The sequence below is a fragment of the Lissotriton vulgaris genome, chromosome 9 (genome assembly GCF_964263255.1).
Source record: "Lissotriton vulgaris chromosome 9, aLisVul1.2, whole genome shotgun sequence".
In the NCBI taxonomy this organism is placed as follows: Eukaryota; Metazoa; Chordata; class Amphibia; order Caudata; family Salamandridae; genus Lissotriton; species Lissotriton vulgaris.
Window position 1 is genome coordinate 901098639 of NC_141697.1, and position 23778 is coordinate 901122416.

Genomic DNA, 23778 nt, shown 5'->3' on the forward strand with positions numbered 1-23778 from the left:
TATCTGAAAAACTTCCCAATCTAGATCAGTTACCTTTCCCACTTGATGATAGGAGTGGGAAGACAACACTCCACTTTTTTATGCAAATTTTAAAACCTATACAACAACCAGTTCTTGATTCCATTTTTTAAGAGAACTCGACCTATACAACTAGAGGAAGCTTACTTAACAATCCATGAGTTAGAAGGGGGTGAGCTAATTGCTCGTGTAGGCACCTTTTTAAAATTGTCGGTGTGTGCATGATATTTAATGTGCACCTCGTGATGTTCGATTTTTATTGAATCATTAGTAAATGTTGTGGTTAGGCTCAATATGAATTTCATGGGATCAGTTTTTATATAGTTAATTGGCTTATAATATTTAATTGATTTATAGGACCTTCTGCAAATATTTGTTTTTAATCTAAATTGATTGTCATGTATGATTCTGCTTTTAATATGTCTATGTTAATGGGTGGTTATATTCCCCTTTTATTATGAAATGATCTGTGCTTTTATGGATATTTCAAATCCGAATAAAGATTTGAAATGTAATGGAAAAACTTCCTAGGTCGCACCCAGGTCACGAACCTTATGAAAACAGAGATACAGGACAAGAACTGAGAAGATAAGTAAGCAATATTCTTCTATGCCCACAACTTCTGGAACAATCTATACCATCATTCAAGACTTGACACCACACTTTGTCGCTTGAGGAAAACTAAACACCTTCTCATCTAGGCATATCAGTGCACAGCCTACCATGTCTCAAGTTCACGACAACAGTTTGTAAGTACATTTGTTTCAGACGATACTCAAGTTTTACACCAAGGCCTTTGTAAATACTAGACCATCTCCCTGTGTCCTTGATCCAGCAACACATGATCCATTTACTATTTACTATGTAACATGCAACAAATACAATAAAATGATATTCTGGGCGATGACAAGCCCAAAAAGGATAGGAGTGTTTCATGCACTTTCCCTAGCCCTGCAGTCTGCCAAGCTTGTCACTCTCTTCTTTCCTTCCAGAAATCCTGGAATGAACAAAGAATTCAGCATCCAGTATCAACAACTATGCCACAACACAGCCCCATACTTTTGGGGGCCTAGAAAACTGGTGATACATTAAAACAACTACTCATGCATTATTAGGTCTAAAAAGTTGGCAGCATACACCATGGGAGTAGACAATGTCATGCGCTGTTACCAAAAGAGACCCATACTCTTGTGCCATTTCAACAGGTCCACTAGCACTACAGAGATATAAGAGGGTGTGCCAATGGCACATCCATTAGCCCAAGTCTCCTCCCACTTTTGGGCTGGGAAGGTAAATAAATATATGGACGGGGGAGGGAGCAGGAATGACCATGTCGGTTTATCAGGAGTACTAAGCACACACCAAAACTGGAACAGAGAATGCATGAACACAAAGAAAGAATAACCATGAATACACAGACGTGCACACTGTAACCAAAGAAGACCAATAGTGGAGCCCTTCCCATGCGAAACCTACAACAAACAGTAAACTAGTTTACCACTCAGCTGCACCAATAGGCCATGTAAATAAAAAGAACACACTGTACAAAAAAACACGTAAACATAAACCCCAGGTTCACGGCTTGGGTATAATGGCAGGAACTGAATGACGAGTTAAGTCCTGAAAGTGCTATAAATTACAAGTTTGGGGAATATGAGACCTGAATCCCATCAGCTGTACATTAGTAACATTTTTGTGTAAGCGCACATTGATCGCCCACTGCACATGCCAATACTATTATGTTTGTTAATATGTTTTATTCAACTCTACATGGAAAAGAAGAATGACAAAGTGGCCAATAATAGGCTGTGTTACTTTAAAGGACATAAGCGGGAATTGCGGGGTGGGCCGTAGTCCGATGAGCATTAAAGAAATACTACAGAAAAACATATTTTAATGATCCAAATACTGTTCTATCTCCACACGTAAATGTGGTTTCTTAAAGAATGATCTTTTGCATGTGCGTCATATTTCACCATGGCTGAAATCAATCAAATTTGTTTAAATCCCTGATGATTTACAAAAATAAATAGACAAAAGTGACTTATTCCAACAGGACAAACACTATAAAACAAAAGCATTGGCAAGTCTGCCGGGTCATCGTCAATGAAAATAAAAAATTGGCTAAACGCAAAAATATTTTGTTGATCTAAAAAAACGGTACAAAATGTCATGGTACTCCCCGATCTTTGTTTTCGATTTGCTCCTTGCAAAACGGAGAAATACCATCTATTACCAAAATATTATCCAATGGCTGAGATGGGCTTGCGCATTGCCCTGTGTTGTATGCTGGCTAAAAGTAAATATAAGTATACAATACATTCAATATTTGCAGACTCAAAAGGTCTTGGCTAATGGAGGGATAGAAAAAGGTTACATTGTAAGCCATAATAAACACTAAGGTGCTTAAGTAAGCTACTGTAACAGAGAGAGTGTGGTAAGGCTAAAGTCACTTGCAAGTGTTGATTGTTGAAATAAGTGTCCATCTCTGCTCCTGGGCAGATCGGGAATGGCGACCTCCTGAAAAGGTGAAGATTAGACGTGTGGGAATAGAAAGGATGATACTGCTAAACTCGACAAGTCTGGATTTCACGAATTCACAAAACAAATACGAAATTCCACGTAACGCACAAACACATTTTCAAATAGCGCAGAGGGTTATGGACGGCAAAGAAGCCACACGTTTCCAACTGTTAACATTCAGCCTACATCTGCCATCAAGTAAGCAGACCAGGCAGCGGTATTGGACATGCGATGTAAACAGTATACTTAAAGCCCGCCGGATCTTAGGCACTTGTGTTACTTTGAAGGCTCGGGTGTTGCAGGTCGTTAATCAAACTGCTGGCCACTTTATATTTTCATTTTGATGGGTACTGCTGTGACATTCACGGTTCCCCCCTGACCCAAGTCCGCCCTCCAGGATGAGGTGTCCGTGTCCTATAACTTCATCTTCCACCTTGCAGTGTGACTTGCTGGAGTTAGCAATCTAAAGCCTCCATGCCAATGTGCCAATTGGGGTGGGAGGGTCTCATACAGTACACTCCAGATTTATTAATCTGCTTCTCTCGACTTGTACCGCCAAGTCTACTATGCCCACCCGCAACCCAACAGTCTGCTACCAGGGTGTCTGTCCCCACCTTTGATGTGTCCTCCACTGTAATGTCCATGAACTCGCACCCTCACTTGGTCTTCGATATTGTGATCCCAGCCCGCAAGAAAGGATTCTCGAGTATGCTGCCTCTAACACCCGTCTTGCCACTGACAGAGATGTACCGAACGCACCGATCTCTACATTTAAAATAAAAACACTCCTCCAATCATGTCTCCCACCATGACGTGCCTTATAACCCCCAGCCGCCTTCTACTTATGGTTCACCGTCCCAGCCCTACGGTCCTCGGTTGCAGTCCTCTGCCTTCGCTAGCAGGGTAGTACTGCTCGTGACATCCCCCTCCCCCCTTGTGGTGTCGGTATGTACACTGGGGCCTCTTTCCCGGCTTGCCTGATACCCTCAAGGAAGGCGGGGCCTTCTCGCCCAGAGGGAGTGGGAGCTGGTAACCCTCCCTCCCAACCCCTGGCTGCCCCTCAGTGTACGGCGATCTACCGCACTCACCGTAGTGTGTCTGAGCGGCGGCGGTAGCACGGGGTCTCTCTGCACGGGCTGCCAGGACCCCGGCGGCAGGGATGGGGCTGCCCGCGGCGGCGCCTGATTCGGAGAAGCACAAAGGAGGGGGGCACGGAGGGGGTCACGGAAGGGGGGGGGGGGTCAGATAAATCGAAGGGGAAAAGAACCGGATAAAGGTTGGACACATACAATTAAAGGGGAGAGGGGTACGGGGGAGGGGGGGTAACCCACGAAGGGCTATTAACGGGATGGGGGTCCCAAAGGTGGTAGTGTGGGGAGGGGTCTCCGGGTATGGGCGGAACTGCTGAGGAGAGAGGGTGTCGAAGCAACACTGGTGGAAAGGGAGGAGCCAGGCTGTAAGGGAGGAGTCTCTGAGGGCACACTAAAAGCAAGGCGGGGAGAAGGCAGCACACAGAAGGAAGCCAACGAATCGGACGAGTAAGGGAAGCGGCAGTCTGACAAGTGGCCAGAAAGCAAAGGGGTGATAGTGTGGAGGAGAGGGAACATGACTGAGGAATGATAGAGCAGTCAGCACCGTGGGCTCGCAAGATAATACGTGCCGTAGTGTGAAAAGATAAGAGGACGAAAAGAAACATCCGAGGGGATTTATTTTGCCCTTTCCTCGCACTGACGTAGATGAAGTTTTAAACTATAGGATAGAATAAGCTACTTTTGCGTTAAAAACCGGATTCTCCTATCGTAAACGGTTGCAATGTATATAAGTGGGGCATTTCCATCAAATTAAGTTATTTGTGTGAACGATAGAGGCAATCATAGCATTAACACCTATATCACTTTGTTTCTTTTATTTCGAATTTTACAGTTATACACTTATTTAAGTGTCATCTTTTTAGGTTCGGGTTTAACACCTTGTTACAGACGCAATCGATTCCATAGAAGGGAGTTGAGGTTTAAGAGCAGAAAAAGCAGGTGCGGATTCAAAACAAGGATGCATGTTACAAAGGAGAGATCCTGCAACCAAGACGTTTGCTCACACGAACTTTATTCATTCTTCAGACTCAAGGGACAGCAGCCTCTTCCACGAGAGTCCCGCAGCAGCTGCCTCAAAGAAGCCTCGCCTGGAAACTCACGACAAATACAAGTTCCAGAATGCAGAGCGTCGGCATATTACAAAAAATAACAAAAAGTAGGTAAGCGAGAGCGAAGCATTGCATTAACATTACATGACACATTAAATACTCACGGTGAAACATTACGCATAATAAATACCAACCGTGTATGCATACCTATAATAAATCCTAATAATGTATGCATAACGTCACATTCCCCGTTACCAAAACAAACAAAAACAACAAAAGATAAAACACTATGCAAGTTTCTTTAGTGCAAATAAAAGTGCATAAACCTTGTAGGAATAGCAACATACCGAACAAGTCTGCAATTATCAGGAAATGTAACCACATTAACATTAGAACTATGTTATGGGAAGCGTGATTTTTCATGTACGTTAGAGTCAATGTCAGACCGAAATCCAGAAACGGAGACCACTGAACCTGCAGTACGAGTCCCTTTAGAAATCGGAGAACCTGAATCAGAACCAGCAGGTGAATTAACATGCAATGTATTATTGCCAGGTGCTTGTGCAGCATTATCCTCATTACTGTCCAACCACCAAGCAGTGTCTGAATCAGAAGAGGATTCAATAGTGAGGTGCTTTCAGAATCTTCTGTGCTTGTCCTTCATTCAGTTTTATTAAACTCCTTTCACTCCACCAACCCTTTCCCGAAAAGAATGCTGAACCTTTGGATAGCTTCAGCACTCGAATAAGAGACATGGTGTTTGGATTCCCTTTATTGTTATTTTTTTTTCTGTAAGGTTTCCTAACTAAAACCCAATCACTAATTTTAATCTCAATTTATTTCACTTTGTTTTTTGTCAGACCTTGCCTTGCACAAAGCTCGCTGGTCAGATACTCTGTTCAAGACTGCTTTTTGATCGTGAGCTGAATTTCTTTACCAGGTCCTTCAACCGATCAGGACATAAAATCAATCTTGGTGCTCTCTTGCGAGACGCTCAAAAGGGTAAACTCCAGTGGTGCTATGCGGTATGATTAAATAAGTCCCAAACTTCTGTTTGAAAAAAAAAAAACCCACATAAACCCTGTGACGGGGTGAAGCGGTCACTCTCAGACGAGAGCCTGAACATGAGCCTTTCGTCTCTCTCTATGCAGCAAGGCGGGGCGTGGAGCAAAGAGATTCTGACTGTGTACAGAGACAACGAAGAATCTGAGCACTGTTTCTTTAACTGGGCCGACTTCAACCCAGCTCACGCCCCCCTCGGATGACGTAGCTTCCTTGGAGGACGGAAAAGACGCGAGGAAAGAGGAACCGGTGTGTTCTACACCGACAGGCGACGGAGGAGTGAGAGCGAAGGCGTCTAAGGAGACGGAAGAAGAAGAAGCACTAGACCGATCTGACGAGAGCTCAGTGAAGCCAGGAGGCCAACCACAAGGCGAATCCCCGACACACTTCAAGGGAAGTGTGGCTTCACCAGGTACGGGCTCGCATGGCGTGGGCGGGAAGGAGGGGGCCAGAACCACCTTGATACACTCTACTCACGTTACCTTCACTAGCCCCCCCCCCCCTGAGCACCGTATCGTCACTCGAGAGACAGGTCTTAGAGCACCACGTGTATCCTCACTCCTTTTTCCCTATACTTCATCGCCAGAGAATTAAGCCTTAATCGGGGTATTTCCTTTCTTTTCTGGGTATCCCGGCACCTGCAACACTGGAGTGGAGGAGAGGAGGTCCTGACCGACGGAGGATTCGCTGTTCCCCAGAGAAAAAAGAAGCTGAACTGGCCCTACCTTATTATAGGAGCACGATAAGCAAGAAAAGGGTGTTAAAGTCAATAAAACCCAGTCTCACCCCACTAACTGTTCCCGTGAGTTTCTCTGAAAGGCCACAAGTGGTGGAGAATGCGGGCACTTCGATAACCATCTGTGAACCAAAGATGGAAGACCTTCTGAACCACCTTGTAAAAGGACAAGAACAATTGGGATGGGTTGTGGAGCAACAACATAATTCGGCCAAAGCAGACAGAGTAACCTTCCAGAACACTGTGTCAGCTCAAATTGAGGGGCTGCAGAAACTAATGGTTGAATCCACCGCTAACCCCCAGAATAGGGAGCCTCGACCTCCACACAATCCTACACCATCAGGGATATCCCTTCAAAAGTATGTGGCTGGAGAAGACCCCGATGCCTTTTTACTAAATTTTGAGGGAGCTGCCCTGGCATGTGGTTGGCCATTAGAGAAAGGGCCTTTCTTTTTAGCACCCCTCCTAACTGGGGAGGCACAGGCAGCATACCAAGTAGCCAATGCAACAGGGCAAGTGCCCTATGCTACCATCAAAACTATCATCTTAGACCATTTGGGACGAGATGCAGAGGCATACCGGGTCCGCTTTAGAAAATAAAATGGTTTGCCAGGAGAGAATGCTAAAACATTGTTCTTCTGCTTAAAGGCTGCCGCAGATAAATGGCTAACTCCTGCGGTCAGTTCAAAAGAAGAAATAATGGACAAAATATACTTAGAGCAATACTTGGAATCACTTCCTTATGCAACACAGAAATGGTTGCAACAGCATTCTAACCTGACCACTGCTCAAGCGGTAGAGATGGCTTCCACTTTCACACGAGCACAGCCACGTTTATTCCCGTGGGAGCCAGACAAACCCAACAAACCCCCGGTGAAAGTAGAGAGGAAGCCAAGAGCTCCAGCAGAGACCTTGTTTCCGCGCCCCCCCTAAACCGGAAATACCGAGTTTAAGGGACCTCAATGCTTCGAGTGTGGGGCCTGGGGACATATCGCTCGGCTTTGCCCACAAAAGAAACATCCAGAGGAGCCGATGGAAGTAGGGTAGCTCACAAAGACGGTTCTCTACTCTGCTGAGTTAGGAGGAGCGTACCATGTAAGAGTGTGGGTGAATGGGACACCTATCAAAGCCCTCTTAGACTCTGGCTGTAAACAGTCTGTAATACAAGGGGAGTTTGTGCAGTCCAATCAAGTAATCCCAGAAACCCTAGTATACATAAAGTGTGTTCATGGGGATATAAGGGGATACCCCCTAGCAAACGTACCCCTTGAGTTAACAGACAGGAAGTGCCAGGAGGTCAGAGTAGAAGTTCTGGAGACCCTGCCTGAAGAGAGCATTATAGGCACCGTCAGCCCCCAGTTCCTTGACCTTTTCACCAGAACCTTCAAACTCCCCTCTCCCTGTAGTACTAGTGTCCCTGCCTTTGTGACAGCAGATCCGTGGGCCTTAGATAGGAGTTTCAAATTCGCCTAAGCAAACGACGGATGAACGCCTCCTCAGCCCCCGCCATCGCCATCCCGGATGGATACAAGATCATCAGGAGGGACCGCGTCAACCAGACTGGGGGAGGCATCGCCATCGTCCACAAGAACACCATCCGCATCACGACCGACGCAGACGACACCTACACCGCCGCCGAACACCTCCACTTCCAGATTCACACCGACCCAAAGACGACCCTCAGAGGCACCCTCATCTACAGACCCCCAGGACCACGCACACAATTCAGCGAAGACATCACGGACTTCATCAGCCCACACGCCCTCCCCTCCACCGACTACATCCTCCTAGGGGACCTCAACTTCCACCTGGAGAACAACAAGGACCGCAACACCGTCACCCTGCTGGACAACCTCGCCAACCTCGGACTCAAGCAACTGGTCAACACCCCCACCCACTACGCCGGTCACATGCTTGACCCCGTCTTCTCATCCAGCAAGCACATCGCCTTCAGCCACTCCACCGGACTTCACTGGACCGACCACAGCTGCGTCCACTTCAGCTTCAGAAAAACCACTACCCACCACCACCCGCAACAGGTTTCTCACAGAAGCTGGAGCAAGATCACCGCCGACCAGCTCACCACCTCCCTCAGCCAGAACCCACCTGCCAGCACACCGGACCCCAACGAAGCAGCCCGCAACTTCACGCAGTGGCTGACCGCCTGCGCCGACGACCTCGCACCACTAAAGAACTCTTCCAGCAAACCCAGAAGCAAGAAGGCCCCCTGGTTCACCGACGAACTCAAGGACTCCAAGAAGACCTGCCGTACCCTCGAGAAAGCCTGGCTCCTCGACCGGACCACTGACAACATGACCGCCCTCAAACACGCGACCCGCAAACACCACCAGCTCATCCGCACCAGCAAGAAGAAATTACTGAAGGATCGACTGGACAACAACGCCCACGACAGCAAGGAACTCTTTAGCATTGTCAAGGAGTTCTCCAACCCCAGCACCGGCAACAACGACATCACCCCATCACAAGATCTCTGCGACTCCCTCGCCTCGTTCTTCCACCGCAAGATTGCCGACATCCACAACATCTTCGGCGCACCATCCTCGCACCCAACCGTCGAACCAATGCACCCCACCGCCACCCTCCGCACCTGGACCGCAGTGACCACCGAAGACACAGCCCGCACGATGAACACCATCCACTCCGGATCTCCGACTGACCCCTGCCCCCACCACGTCTTCAACAAGGCCGACTCCACCATCGCACCCCAACTCCGAGACGTTAGCAACACCTCCTTCGACACTGCCACCTTCCCGGAGAGCTGGAAGCATGCCGAGCTCAGCGCCCTACTGAAGAAACATACATCAGACCCCACCGACCTCAAAAACTTCCGCCCCATCTCGCTCCTCCCCTTTCCTGCCAAAGTCATCGAGAAGATTGCCAACAGACAGCTTGCCGCCTTCCTCAAGACGAATGGATCCCTCGACCCCTCGCAGTCCGGCTTCAGAGCCAACCACAGCACAGAGACCGCCCTCATCACAGCCACCGACGACGACATCCGAGCCCTTCTCAACAACGGGGAAACAGTGGCACTCATCCTCCTGGACCTCTCCACCGCGTTCGACACTGTCTGCCACCGCACCCTAGTCCAACGCCTCAGCAACACCAGCATCCAAGAGAAGGCATTGAAGTGGATCATCTCGTTCCTCGCTTGAAGAACACAGAGAGTCCGCCTCCCCCCGTTTTGTTCCGAGGCCACCGAAGTCATCTGCGGCGTCCCGCAAGGATCATCACTCAGCCCCACCCGCTTCAACGTCTACATGAGACCTCTCGCAGCCATTGCACACCAACACAACCTCAACATCATCTCCTACGCCGACGACACCCAGCTGATCCTCTCCCTCACCAGAGACCCCGACACCGCCAGAACCAGCCTCCACGAAGGGATGAAAGACGTCGCGGAGTGGATGAAGAACAGCCGCTTGAAACTGAACTCCGACAAGACGGAAGTCCTCATCCTTGGACCATCACCCTCTGCCTGGGACGACTCCTGGTGGCCCCCAGCCCTGGGCACCACCTCAATCCAACAGACCACGCACGCAACCTGGGCTTCATCCTGGACTCCTCCCTCTCGATGAACAGACAAGTCAACGCCGTCTCGTCTTCATGCTTTCACACCCTCCGCATGCTCCGCAAGATCTTTCGATGGATCCCGATCGAAACCAGGAAGACGGTCACCCAGGCCCTCATCACCAGCCGGCTGGACTACGGAAACACCCTCTACGCCTGAACCACAGCCAAGCTACAGAAGAGACTACAACGCATCCAGAACGCCTCCCCCCGACTCATCCTGGACATCCCTCGACGCAGCCACACATCTCCGACCACCTGAGGAACCTGCACTGGCTCCCCGTCAACAAGAGGATCACGTTCAGGCTCCTCACCCACGCACACAAGTCTCTCCACAACCTGGGCCCCAAGTACCTCAACGACCGCCTGACCTTCCACACGCCCACCCGCCAGCTGCGGTCCGCTAGCCTCGCCCTCGCCGCTGTACCACGCATCCGAAGAGCCACCGCCGGAGGCAGATCCTTCTCCTACCTGGCAGCCAAGACATGGAACTCCCTCCCCATCCACCTTCGGCTGACCCAGGACCACCTCGCCTTCAGGAGACAACTCAAGACCTGGCTGTTCGAGCAGTAGCGTCCCCCCTTCCCCTAAGCGCCTTGAGACCCTTCCGGGTGAGTAGCACGCTATACAAGTGTTATGATTGATTGATTGATGCCACATTATTCAACGCCTGGGAACTGGCCCATTCCACCCAAGACAGACCTACACCCAACTATCCCCGTTTTTTGATTAAGGAAGGACTCTTGTATCGTCAAGGAAAAAAAGAGGATCCTTTACAATTGTTGGTCCTGGTCTCTTTCAGAGAACAGATAATGTTTTACTCCCATACCCACCTGTTAGCAGGCCACGTAGGTACTGAAAAAACCAAGCAAAACGTGCTACGCTATTTCTATTGGCCAGTGATTTACCAAGGTATCAAAACGCATTGTCAAGCGTGTGAGGTATGTCAGAAGAAAAGCTCGTACAAACCGGCAGCTGTGCCCCTACAACCTCTCCCCATAATCGGGACCCCGTTAGAAAGGGTGGGAATGGATTTGATTGGACCCCTACCGATGAGCAAAAGGGGAAACCTGTATGCACTGGTTATAGTGGATTACGCCACACATTTTCCGAAGCTTTCCCAATAAAGTCCCCTACCTCCAAGGTGATAGCTGAAAAGTTCCTCAAACTCTTTTCTAGAGTGGGGTTCCCAAAGGAGATCCTTACGGATCAAGGCACCCCATTTGTGTCCCACCTGATGCGAGAGGTCTGCAAAATGTTGGATCTCCGGCAAATCAAGACGTCCGTATACCACCCTCAGACAAACGGACTGGTTGAACGCTATAACGGAACTCTAAAAGCCACCCTCAAGAAGATGCTTTCTGTAAACAGAAAAGAGTGGGACTTGCTCCTCCCCTTGGCGTTGTACGTAATAAGAGGACAGAGACAAAGTAGTATGGGGTGTTCCTCTTTTGAAATGTATGGACGCCAACCAAGATCATTACTAGAAATGACCAGAGAAGCATGGGAGGCAGAGAAACAGGGCGAAGACCGAAGCATACTGGACTACAGTCATGCCCTTATGAACAACCTGGGAAAGATCAGAGACTTGGCATATTCCAATCTAGAAAAGAGTCAATCCAAACAGAAAACGTACTATGATAAAGGGAAGAAATGGAGGCGTCTAGAGAAAGTTGATGGACACTTGTTCTGTTACCCTCCTCTACAAAAAGATTCCAGTCTGAATGGATGGGACCAAATAAAGTAGTTGATACCGTGGGAAGAACCAGCTATAAAGTGCAGATATCAGCCAGAAAAACTCAAATATATCACATCAACTTACTTAAATGGATTGGTCCACCCCCAAAAGAGGTTACCCTAACTTTACCCACAACATCTTCTGGGTCCTCAACCATAAATGACCTGGTGATCAATGAAGATCTCCAACAACCACAACAAGAAGGCTTACATAAGGTATTGGAACAGTTCTCTCCAATCTTTTTGGATTTACCCGGAAAGACAGATATGATAGAACACCGGATTGAAACAAAACCTGGTTCTCTCGTCAAACAGCGGCCCTACTGAATTCCAGCAGCAAGAAGGTCAGCGGTACAGAAAGAAGTCAGAGAGATGTTACGCTTGGGTGTTATCCGACCCTCACGGAGTGAGTGGTCCTCGCCAATCGTAATGGTGCCAAAACCGGACGGCAGTACCCGGTTTTCTATGGATTTTCGCGCACTGAACTCCGTTTCGTCATTCGACGCCTATCCAATACCTCAAATTGATGGATTAATAGAAAAGGTAGGAGAGGCCCAGTATATAAGTACCTTGGATTTGACCAAAGAATATTGGCAAGTGCCACTACGGGAAGAAGACCAAAAGAAAACTGCTTTTTCAACACCAGATGGGCTTTATGAGTTTACGGTTCTTCCCTTTGAACTCCACGGGGCGCCTGCTATGTTCCAACGACTGATGAACGAGATTTTGAGAGACCATCTGGCCTATACTTTGGCATATCTGGACGACATCATTATTTTCAGCTCATCGTGGGAGGAGCACCTACAACAACTACGCATTGTTCTAGAAGCACTGCAAAAAGCAGGCTTACATATCAATTAAAAAAAATCCCGGGTGGGTTTCCAAACAGTAAAATATCTAGGCTACGTCCTCGGGCACGGAATGATTGAACCCCAGATAGAAAAAGTGAGGGCAATTGCAGACACCCCCTTCCCGACTAGCAAAAAAGAGATGAGGGCTTTTCTTGGGCTAATTGGGTACTATCGACGATTTATAGCAGCGTTTTCCGAGATAGCAGCCCCTTTGACCAAAACTCTAAAACAGACCTTCAAACCCCTCTCCTACAAAAGTCCTACCGAAGAGATATGGATAGCCTTTAACACATTGAAAAAAACCATCACCACCAGTCCCGTGCTCTCTTCCCCAGATTACTCCAAACCTTTTATCGTTCACACTGTTGCCTCCGACTAATCTACTGACTGTATAGAGCACCCCATACTTTACATAAGTAGAAAACTGTTTCCCAGGGAGGTGAAGTATCCCACCATAGAAAAAGAATGTCTCGCGATAAAGTGGGCTTTAGACAAACTGAGGTATTACCTTGAGGGTCACCCATTTACTCTTTACACGGATCATGCTCCCCTCCAGTGGATGAGCCGCAAGGCTTCACAGAATCCAAGAGTGATGAGGTGGTTCTTATCCCTACAACCATTCTCATTTACAGTATTTCACAGGAAAGGGACCGATAATGCTAGCGCAGACTTCCTATCGCGCTTCCCTCTCCCCGATCGGGAGAATCCAGGGAGGAGTGGTGTGTGACGGGGTGAAGCGGTCACTCTCGGACGAGAGCCTGAACATGCTCCTTTCGTCTCTCTCTATGCAGCAAGGCGGGGCGTGGAGCAACGACATCCCGACGGTGTACAGAGACAACGAAGAATCTGAGCACTGTTTCTTTAACTGGTCTGACTTCGACCCAGCTCACGCCCCCTCGGATGACGTAGCTTCCTTGGAGGACGGAAAAGATGCGAGGAAAGAGGAACCGGTGTGTTATACACCGACAGGCGACGGAGGAGTGAGAGCGAAGGCGGCTAAGGAGACGGAAGAAGAAGCACCAGACCGGGCTGACGAGAGCGCAGTGAAGCCAGGAGGCCAACGACAAGGCGAATCCCCGAGCCACACTTCAAGGGAAGTGTGGCTTCACCAGGTACGGGCTCACATCGCGGCGTGGGCGGGAAGGAGGGGGCCAGAACCACCTTGATACACTCGACTCACGTTACCTGCACTACCCCCCCCCCCCCCCCCCCCCGAGCACCATATAGTCACTCGAGAGACCGGTCTTAGAGCACCGCGTGTATCCTCACTCCCTTTTCCCTATACTTCATCGCAGGAGAATTAAGCCTTAATCGGGGTATTTCCTTTCTTTTCTGGGTATCCGGGCACCTGCAACACTGGAGGAGAGGAGGTCCTGACCCCCAGAGAAAAAAGAAGCTGAACTGGCCCTACCTTATTATAGGAGCACGATAAGAAAGAAAAGGGTGTTAAAGTCAATAAAACCCAGTCTCACCCCACTAACTGTTCCCGTGAGTTTCTCTGAAAGGCCACACCCCAATGCCAAAGCTAAATGTACCCCTTATATAAAGAAATCTGTTTATTCTATTTGCCAAAACATTTGAGGTAGGTGAATACAGTGCCACCTGAAGATTTTTGATGTGTAGTGAATCAATTAAATGTGGCTTAAGCGAGGAAGTAAAGTGTGTACCATTGTCGGTGCCTAAATTCTTTGGAGGATACTCAAAGCGAAAAATAATTCTTCAATAATTAACTCACCAAAGCTGTATTAGGAGCTGACACAAACTCTTAGTACACCCACCATGAATAGTAGTCAATTGTAGCAATAAATGTATGAAAACACAGTTTCGTCCTACCTTCACACTCTGGGCACAATCCAGTGTCGCTATGGTGGAGGTCTGGAACCCGGAAGCAGTTACAGCACGGGAGAGGGACTCCAAGAACCTTGCTAAACCAATGTACAGCATGGGGGTGGAGCCGTCTATATCACGGACGACGGTCCACGCTATGCTGTTGGAAATTCTGAGCAGCTGTAGGTGGACTCGTGGTCCAAAGCGGAAGCCCTCCTTCGGTCGTGTGGTACATTAGCACCACCTATTTTTACAGCCTCTCCTTGCTATATGGGTAGCCGGTCTTCTTTCCACTGGCGAGTTGACAGTAAGCTCATGCGGAAGGAAAGACAAACTCCTTGCTCCCGCCTTGACCTGTGTGTATATTAGAACCTGATCTTTCCTCCGTTGGCGAACCTGAACCGTTGCTTCATGGTACTCCCTAATGACTAATGACCTAACTGAACTACCTCATCTGATCTCTTATTAACTTGAATGTTATTGTATTTTTTTTACATTACCTACCGACATACTTCCTCCTAATGCTCTACCGTCATAACTGAACTACCTCAGCTAGATCGCTTATTATCTTGAATGCTATTATATTTTGCACATTACCTACCGACATGACTCATCCTAATGCTTTTTTATTTTGAGTTCTAGTGTATTTCATGTTACCTGCTGACCACTATTTTGTATTCATATAACCTTTTTGACTGACTTCGAGTCCTGGAGTCTCATCAGCCAATTGTCTTGCACTTTTGCACTTTTGCGGAATGCCCGCTCCCTAAATTGAGCCGGACCTGCTGCAAGACACTTTAAACCTTTTGTACACTGGCCAACCTAACTGACCTACCTCATCTTGATTGCTCAATTGTTTGAATTCTATTGTAGTCTTCACTACCTGCAGACCACTTTCTGTATTCCTCTAACCACCGTTATGACCTCTAGGGGTATATTTTACGAGGCTGATTGTCCATCCCAGCAAGTTGAGACGGCTGACCGACCCCTTCCTGATTGCCCAATTACTATTCCTCATTCTTGTTTTCCTCTATTGGCTGAGACTGTATTTGTTATTTGTTTTACCTACTGCTCCCAATTGATTGCCTGTATTACCTCTGCGTTCTCCTCTATTGGCCATAACTATATTCATTATTTGTTTTACCTATGGCGCACAATTTATTGGTTGTATTACCACTGTGTTCTTATTGTTTCCCATTGTGGTTTCCTGCTACTACTCTGACCCACCCACCTCTCTATGTTCTACACCCCCACTACCGGCACTGGCCCTTATAACTGATGTACACCCTGCTCCTACCCTGACCCCATGGGCATCCGCAGACATTTTTGCGGGGGGGGGGGGGCTAACCTGGCAAACGAAGGGGCGTGGATAATGTTAATCAATAGGGGCAGGGCTAAAATGGCAGACAATCAGGATAGGGTAATGCTCAGGCCAAGCTGAGAAAAAACAAGTGGTGAATTCTGCATTTGAAACTTGCCAACAATTAGAGCACGCTTATGAACCCTAATATTACCCCGCCCCCCCCCCCCCCCGGGCCTTTAAAATTCATACATTACCTGATCCCTAAAATTAGCCCCCTGGCACCCCAAAACCCATAACCTATCCCCGCCCTGACCCCTAAAATTGTCCCCCTGGCACCCCAAAACACATACCCGCCCTGAGCCCTAAAATGTCCCCCCTTGCAACACAAAACCCATACCCACCCTGAACCCTAAAATTACCCCCGTGGTACCCCAAAACCCACCCCTAAACCCTAAAATTACCCCTACCCCCAAAAAGCTCATACCCGCCCTGTACCTGAACATTACCCTGGGCACCCCAAAATCCATATCCACCCTGAACCCTAACATTTCCCCTGGCACCCCAAAACTCATACCCACCTTGAACCCTAAAATTATCACTGCCACCCCAAAACCCATACCCACCCTGAACCCTAAAATTACCCCACTGGCATCCCAAAAGCTGAATGCTACACGGCAGATTTACGAGCCCCTTGCGCTACTTTTGCGTCACTTTTAACATGGGAAAAGTGACGCAAAAGTGGCCCAAGGGACTTGTAAATCTGCCCCTACAAGCTTAAACTACATTTGCATATTCGGAGGGGACGGTCCTCCTTGACGTTTCCATGCATGTACGTCTAAAACACCGTAACCTAGATATCCAGCCAGTAGGTAATGCTGGTGATGCTGTAGAATGCATTAAAGTTACTGGAACTTACTTAAAAACTGCTGCCTGCTCTTCTGATACTATTCAGTGGGGGTCAGGTGGGGGTCAAATGTCTCCTGGATTCTCCTTGCCTGGGCCTCCTTTGCTTCTTCATCTGTGCCCTTGGATGCAAAAAGAGACAGATCCATGGCCCTGTTCACCATTTATCTGGTGAGCAGCGCCGTGAATGTGTATTCCATACAAGTGCACAGACAGCAGGGTGAAAGGGATTTCAGTGCAGGTGACACTTCCTTTGTAAAGTAATTCCTACTGGCGTCATAGCCCAGGTTGTGCTGTCTGTGCACTAGTATGGAATGTACATCTATACAAATGCACAGACAGCAAACCCTGGGCTATGATGCCAGGAGAAATTCCTATACAAAAGAAAAGCGTCACCTGCACTGGGCATCCCTTTCCCCCTGCTGTGCACATCTTCCCACTCCCACCCCATGACGAGGCAACTAGAAGTGGTGATTTGTCTTTCTGAGGGGTGTGAATGTTATAAGAATGTGTGTGCCTGTCTGAGACAGCTTCCCGGCACAGCATAAACACACAGTTGCACCCGAGTACTTCACACATGTCTTTAAAAGACCATTTACTTGGTAATGAGGCTTTGTTGTGTTTTTCACCCCTACTTAGAGCCCCTGCATCTCCACTCTGCACATGGCTTTGGCTGGATGAATTAGCCCCCCCCCCCCTCCTGAAATTTGAAGGAAACGAGTTGGGGAAAGGTTTAAAAGAGGGGTGAACGAGGGATTAAAGACGCAGAGTGGTGACTGTGATGGGGCAGACATTTAATGCAGTTCCCTTTTCAAATGGGTTTATTGTACAAATCTAATTTGACAGACTCGCAGACAGCAAATGTTGCTGCCTTTCCATGGCATCTGAAAGCCCTGTGCTTCCATCTGAACGCAGAGGATCACCGCCTTCCCCCACCCCCCAGCACCTGGAGGGGTCACCGTGATGTCCAGGGTGACCAACTGGCATGGGTGCAAATTCAGGACATTGAGTGTAAAAATTCAGGACAAAAATTCAGGACATCGGGTCAAAATTCAGGACAAAAGGTAAGGTTTACAGACACATCAGAGAAGGTTGCGTAATAGTATATAAATAGACAACCACTAAAGTACAAGTGAAAATAAGTTTATATTAGGTTGAGACAATTGTGCACTTCATGGTTTGTTAGTATACGCGCAGCTTAAAGCAAATGTGCAGGTCTTTTTGTGGTAACAAAACTGCCCCCCCTTTCAAGCTCCCAGAGAAAATACCTGATGCCCGGTCCAGCCAGTCTGGCCTTAATACCACCCTCCAATGGCGCCCCTCATCTTCACATAGACCCTCTCACATGTGTATTTAATTTCTTCTATAGTGCTACTCGTCCCAAGTATGTGGGGCAGAGTTTTGGAGTGTGTTACAACACACACATATTATAAAGAGACAATCACTCATATAAATGGGAAAGTCAATGTATAGGAAATGTTGCTTAAGATAATGGGGCTTACAATGTGTAATCATACTTTCATCCATCATTCAGTCTTTCACCATTCATTCTGTCCTTCCATCTGTGTGCCCAACAATGGCCATATTCATCCATTTACAAACCAATCCATCATGTTTCCTTCCATCCATCATTTCACGTATCTATCCCTCAATCCACCCTTTTATTCATCCATCCACCCTTTCACCTTACCATCCATACACTCATCCATCCACTCTTCAACCCATCCATTAACTCATCCATCCAAACATTCACCCGTTCAGTCATCCATTTACCCATCCCTCTTCCTCTTTAAATTCCCCTTTCACTTAGCCATCCATCCTTCCATCCATCCACCCATCTATTCATCCACTCATGAATCCATCCATTGAACCTATCATTCATCCATCCTTTCACTCATCCATCCACCCTTTCACTCATCGATCCATTCTTTTGTCCATCTACCCGCCCTTTCACTCACTCATCCAGCCTTACATCCACCCTTTCACTCGTCTGTCCATCCATTCACCCTTTCACTTATCAATTCATCAATCCACCCTTTCACTTATCAATCCATCAATCATTTCACTCATCCATCCACTCGCCCGTCATCCACCCTTTCACTCATCCATCCACTCGCCTGTCATCCACCCTTTCACTCATCCATCATTTCACTCATCTATCAAGCTAGCCACTCATCCACCCATCCCTTCACTTACTTACTCACTCACCTTTTCACATTAATTATGAGACCTATCAAGAACTCCACCCTCGCTGTAGTTCCTAAAGCAAGGGGTGGGGTGGATTTGATTCACTATGCCCCTGCACATAGGCAATCTGAAAAAGTGGAAGGCATGAGTCATGCATGATGCACAGTGCCTTGACGTGGGGCGACTGTGACATGGTGTTGTTTCCAGAGCTTTAAGTGGGATGAAAAAACTAGGGGGGTCTCTCCAAAAGGGTATTTGATGTAATAAAATGCGTGACTTAAAACACATAAGCTAAAAATCTGTGCTTAATATAATGTGCCGCCCGACTGGTATTTTTGTTGCTTCTGTCATTGCATCCAGATATATAATACATCAAGTAACGTTACACTTGGAACAAGTAACCTTACACCTACAACAAGCCAGAACTGTTGGCTTTGTCAATGGTTGTTAGTTGCACAAAATAAAAAAGCAGCAACCATGGCTGCTATACTATAACTATATTCCTTTCCTTCGAACGTCTTTCACTGCCTTCCTTTCATTAACTGGATTGTCACCTAGCAGCAGCATGGGTGTTTTTGCACTTTCATGTGAACCAATGCCCTGCCCTGGACCGAGGCTGGAGGAGGCCACCACATGCTGTGCCAGCCCAGACTGACCCATTGTCATTCTGTATGTGGCAATCAGCCGCAGACAGAATGACAATGGGTGGGGTGGTGCTGCACTTCTGCTCGTGGAGTGCGAGGTGGCACCATCGGTGAGCTGAGCTCCAGGGGGGGGGCAAGCGCCCCTCCTTGCCCCCCTTGCAGACTCCCATGCCTGACCCTCCAACCTTTTAAACGTTCTACACCTTGTTCCCCCTCCTTCCCTATCACCTCGCCCCCTTTTCTTAATCACTATGCCCCCCCACACACACCCCTGCAATGCAACCGACCACAATCTTAACCCACAGGACTCACCCATCACGAGACATGGCCCGAATTCATGGTCCATCCTATACCCGCCTAATCTCTCCCAAAACGCCAAGAAAAACTCTAAACACAAACTACTTATTGATCACCATGAAACTCTTTTTATCGCTAATTACTGTAGCCTCTCTTCTTTAACCAAAACCAACTATATTTTTTACTCCAAACGGAAAAACATCTTCCTCCCCCACCTCCCCACTAAATCTTATAAAATCCCACACTGTCCAAGCTTCTGAAAATCACCTCACCATCTCCGAACAACACTTCAGCACCTTTTCATACTTTTTATCCATCCCACTGTCTAACTCTTCCCCTCCCCTTATCAGTCTTACTCCCTTTAACCCTCCCATTCCTTATCCTCAACCCCTCAGCCCACAGACACTTCCACCTTGCTCGATGATGTCTCATATACCCTAATATTCCTCCCTCTCTCTAACTCTTTACCCCCTCAACTGATTGACCCACTCACACCCTCCCCTTCCCTGTCCTCAACCCCTCACACCACAGTCTCCTTGCTCACCTCCACATCTTTCACAACCCCCAGACCCTTCACCTCCCTATTGACTGCACCACTACACCCCCCACCTCAGTGCACCCTCCCAGTACCCCACCCCGCAGTTCCTATTACTCAACTGCCCACATCAACTTCAACCCCCCCATCTACCCCCCCCCCTTAAACAGGTTGTTATTTCCCCTCCCCTCCTCTCTACCCCGTACCATATCAAACACCGATCACGACTCCAGGCACTCTACCTCTACCTACTCGGTCCTCTCCTCGCCCACCATTCTGTAAACACCCTCCCAGGCCTCCCAACTCCCACAATCCACAGACTGTCTCCCCTGGCAAATCTGATCCTTCTCTTCCCCCAACCCCCTTTCTCCTCCAGCCCCTACCACCCCTTTAACTCACTCTCTATCAAACATTGAAAGCTCTCTCCTTGCCCTATCATTGTTAGGGGGCATTGAGGCATTACGGGGCACAGACGGTGAAGTACTGGCTGCAGACTACATTTCCCAGTACGATGTGCGCCGCACACGACGTGATCGGATTGTATCCGGGTCACGTGGGCGAAAACGCATATTGCCGGTGGAGTCGAGCAGGACGCTGCCGATTATTCTTGCCCTGCGGTTCCCGTGCAGTAAGACGAAGTTCCTGGTGCGGTAAGGGTGAAGTTTCACCAAGGATTCCGTTATATTTCATTTCCCTGAGTCGGCATCAGCTGGTATCCGGTCTTCTGTTGTATGCACCAGGATTGGGCATGATTGTTTGTACTTTAAGCGGTCGGACTGTGAACTCTGCAATCCAAGTTTAGCAGTCTGGAATATACTCTTGTGTATCTTTTGAAATATTGAGACTGCAATTGTGGACAGTGAAATAGATGCCAGACATCTTGATGCATCAGTGTTCTGGTTAAAGGAAAACACGGAAATATACATTGAATTCTTTTAGATGCCTTCTTTCTCTTCGTTGGCGGGCTTTACAAGACCGGCTTGTTTGTGAAGTTCATGCGAGGGAGAGAATCGTGGTGGCAAGTTATGGTATTGACTGATGGCCATCACTGCTAAATTTGAAATAAGCTTGATTATTATTTCTGATGTGTGGGTGAAGAAAATGTTTACCTCTAACATGGCGTGGTGCACAATGTCTTATGAAATGGAATTAAAGTATTATAGGTCTTGTGGAGGAGAAAGAAGATTAAGGATTTCTCTTCTTTAATCAGTGAAACAAATCACATGGTTATGTACAACTGAGATTCAAGTGAAGTTTCATGTTTATTGTGGCTAAGGTCAGCGAAAAGGTGCTATTGCTATAAGCAATTGTTATAACTGTTGCCTGCTGTTTTCTTTTCTTATATGCAGGAGTGTGTATGGATAAAGAGGTTTCTTTCGGCATGAAAGGTATTTGAGTTTCTCCATCAGTAAGGATATGGGCTAAGAATCTTATATAGGATCCTTACGTATTTTGTTGTTGTTTCAGCTTCATGACCAGAGAAGATACTATGTACACTTCTTCTGCATACCTGATTATTGTATTTTTCTTTACAGGTTAGTAATGTAGAATTGCGTATGAATATAGAAAGGAAGGTATTAAAGAGTGAAGCTAATTATCCTTTCTGTGTTGTGTCTTCTGACAGATCTCCCTCCCCGCTGTCCCCATCCTTTCCTTCCTTGATATTCACAAACTTCCCTCGCTTAACCATCTTTAAGTCTGCTTATTGTATAAATGCAGATTTAGGGCGGTTAAGAGGTGGATACCATTTGAGCATCGCTTCAATCCTGAGGAGTCGTATTGGCCCAGAACAGAATAATCGGCCCACGTATAATCATATCCTCCCGGTTGAAGCGAGCTTTAATTGGTATGGCTACTATGGATGATGTAATGGCAGCCCTGGCATTGGTGCAGGTCGAGTTAGCTGCCTTACGTAATGGGACGGCTGTTTTGCAGGCCAAGGTAGATAGAATGCAGCATAATCCCTTTCAGTATTTCAGTAGTGCATCACACTCCTCATCTAACGCTATGGTTGTAGAGATTCCAACTCCGATTCCCCTAGCGCCACCTGAAAAATTCACAAGGGATACACCCAAGGTACAAGTTTTCTTGTCACAGGTGATGTTGCATTATAATTGCAAGCCAAAGGTATTTTCTACCAACCAAGCCAGAGTGTCTTTTCTGATCTCGTACTTAGCTGGGGATGCAGCACAGAGGGCAGTCCCTTTGGTACGAAACGAAGATGGATTGTTACACGATTGGGAATCCTTTAAAGAGGAGTTTGAAAAGACTTTTGATCGTTGTGCGGATACATACGCAGCAGACAGAGAGTTATTGGTGTTGAAGCAGGGGAACAAAGACCTTCTGAATTATGTCAACACCTTCAGGAGATTAGTCGCTGAAACGCATTGGCCTGAAGACAAACAATCAGCGGTATTCTATCAAGGCCTTAGGGAGGAGCTTAAAGATGTTATCGCGCAGGTGGATCCCCAACCACGAACCTACATAAGGTTAATTGAACTGTCCATGAGGTTGGATCATCTGTTAAGAGAACGAAAAGGTGATCATTTCCGTAAAGAGAGGTATTAAACTGGCTATGAGAAACCTAGAACATCGGATTCAGGAACATCTGCTTCAGAGCCGATGGAAATCGGAACAGTAAGAGCAGCTTTGACTGGGGATGAAAGAGAACACAGAAGAAAGAACGGGTTGTGTCTTTATTGCGGTAAAAAGGGGCATTATCTTCGGGAATGTCCGATAAAACCCAAAGCAGGGCGTTCCCGCTATGGAGTTTCTGCAACGACCACAAAACCTGAGTCGGGAAACTGAAGAGCTTGGAACGTATGGAAGGGGAGTTCTCAAGCGCACTTTGTATCCCTTCTCTTCAAAAGGAAGAAGGTGGGTTGAAGGAACATTTTTTTGTTGCAGTAACAGTATTTGTTAACAAGGAACCCTGTATGACTCAAGCCATGATAGATTCCGGAGCTACTGGGTGCTTCATGGATATTAATGAAGCACATCGACTGGGTATCTTGTTAGTGGATAAACAGGAACCGGAAGTAGTTCTTGCGGTGGATGGTAGGCAATTGGAAACAGGTCCCATATGCCGAACTACGGACCCATGTGTTGTGGAATGCTTACCAGGCCACCAAGAAACACTGGTATTTAACATCATTTCAGCGCCATCTTATGGGTTGATTTTGGGTTTACCTTGGCTGTCGACACATAACCCTGAAATTGATTGGAAAGAAAAGACTTTTGAGCTAAAGTCTGAATACTGTGCCACAAATTGTTGGATGAAGAAACGAGACCAACCTGAAAAGGCATTACATATCGCTACTGCTGCTGAAAAGGAAATTCAACTTTCTTCCTGTTATGAACCATATCGAGAGGTGTTTTCTGAACAAAAGGCAGAGGTGTTACCACCCCACAGGCCCTATGATTGCCA

The 23778-nt window shown here is 47.4% G+C and overlaps 1 protein-coding gene across 1 annotated transcript in view; it reads right to left on the bottom strand.

The window, feature by feature from the left end:
• Positions 1–3748, bottom strand: part of BICRA (BRD4 interacting chromatin remodeling complex associated protein) — a 593087-nt gene extending 589339 nt beyond the window's left edge. The window contains exon 1 of the mRNA XM_086938677.1: positions 3630–3748. The gene's annotated coding sequence lies outside the window, so the exon portion shown is untranslated. The remainder of the gene's footprint in view (positions 1–3629) is intronic.
• Between the last annotated feature and the right edge of the window lie 20030 nt (positions 3749–23778).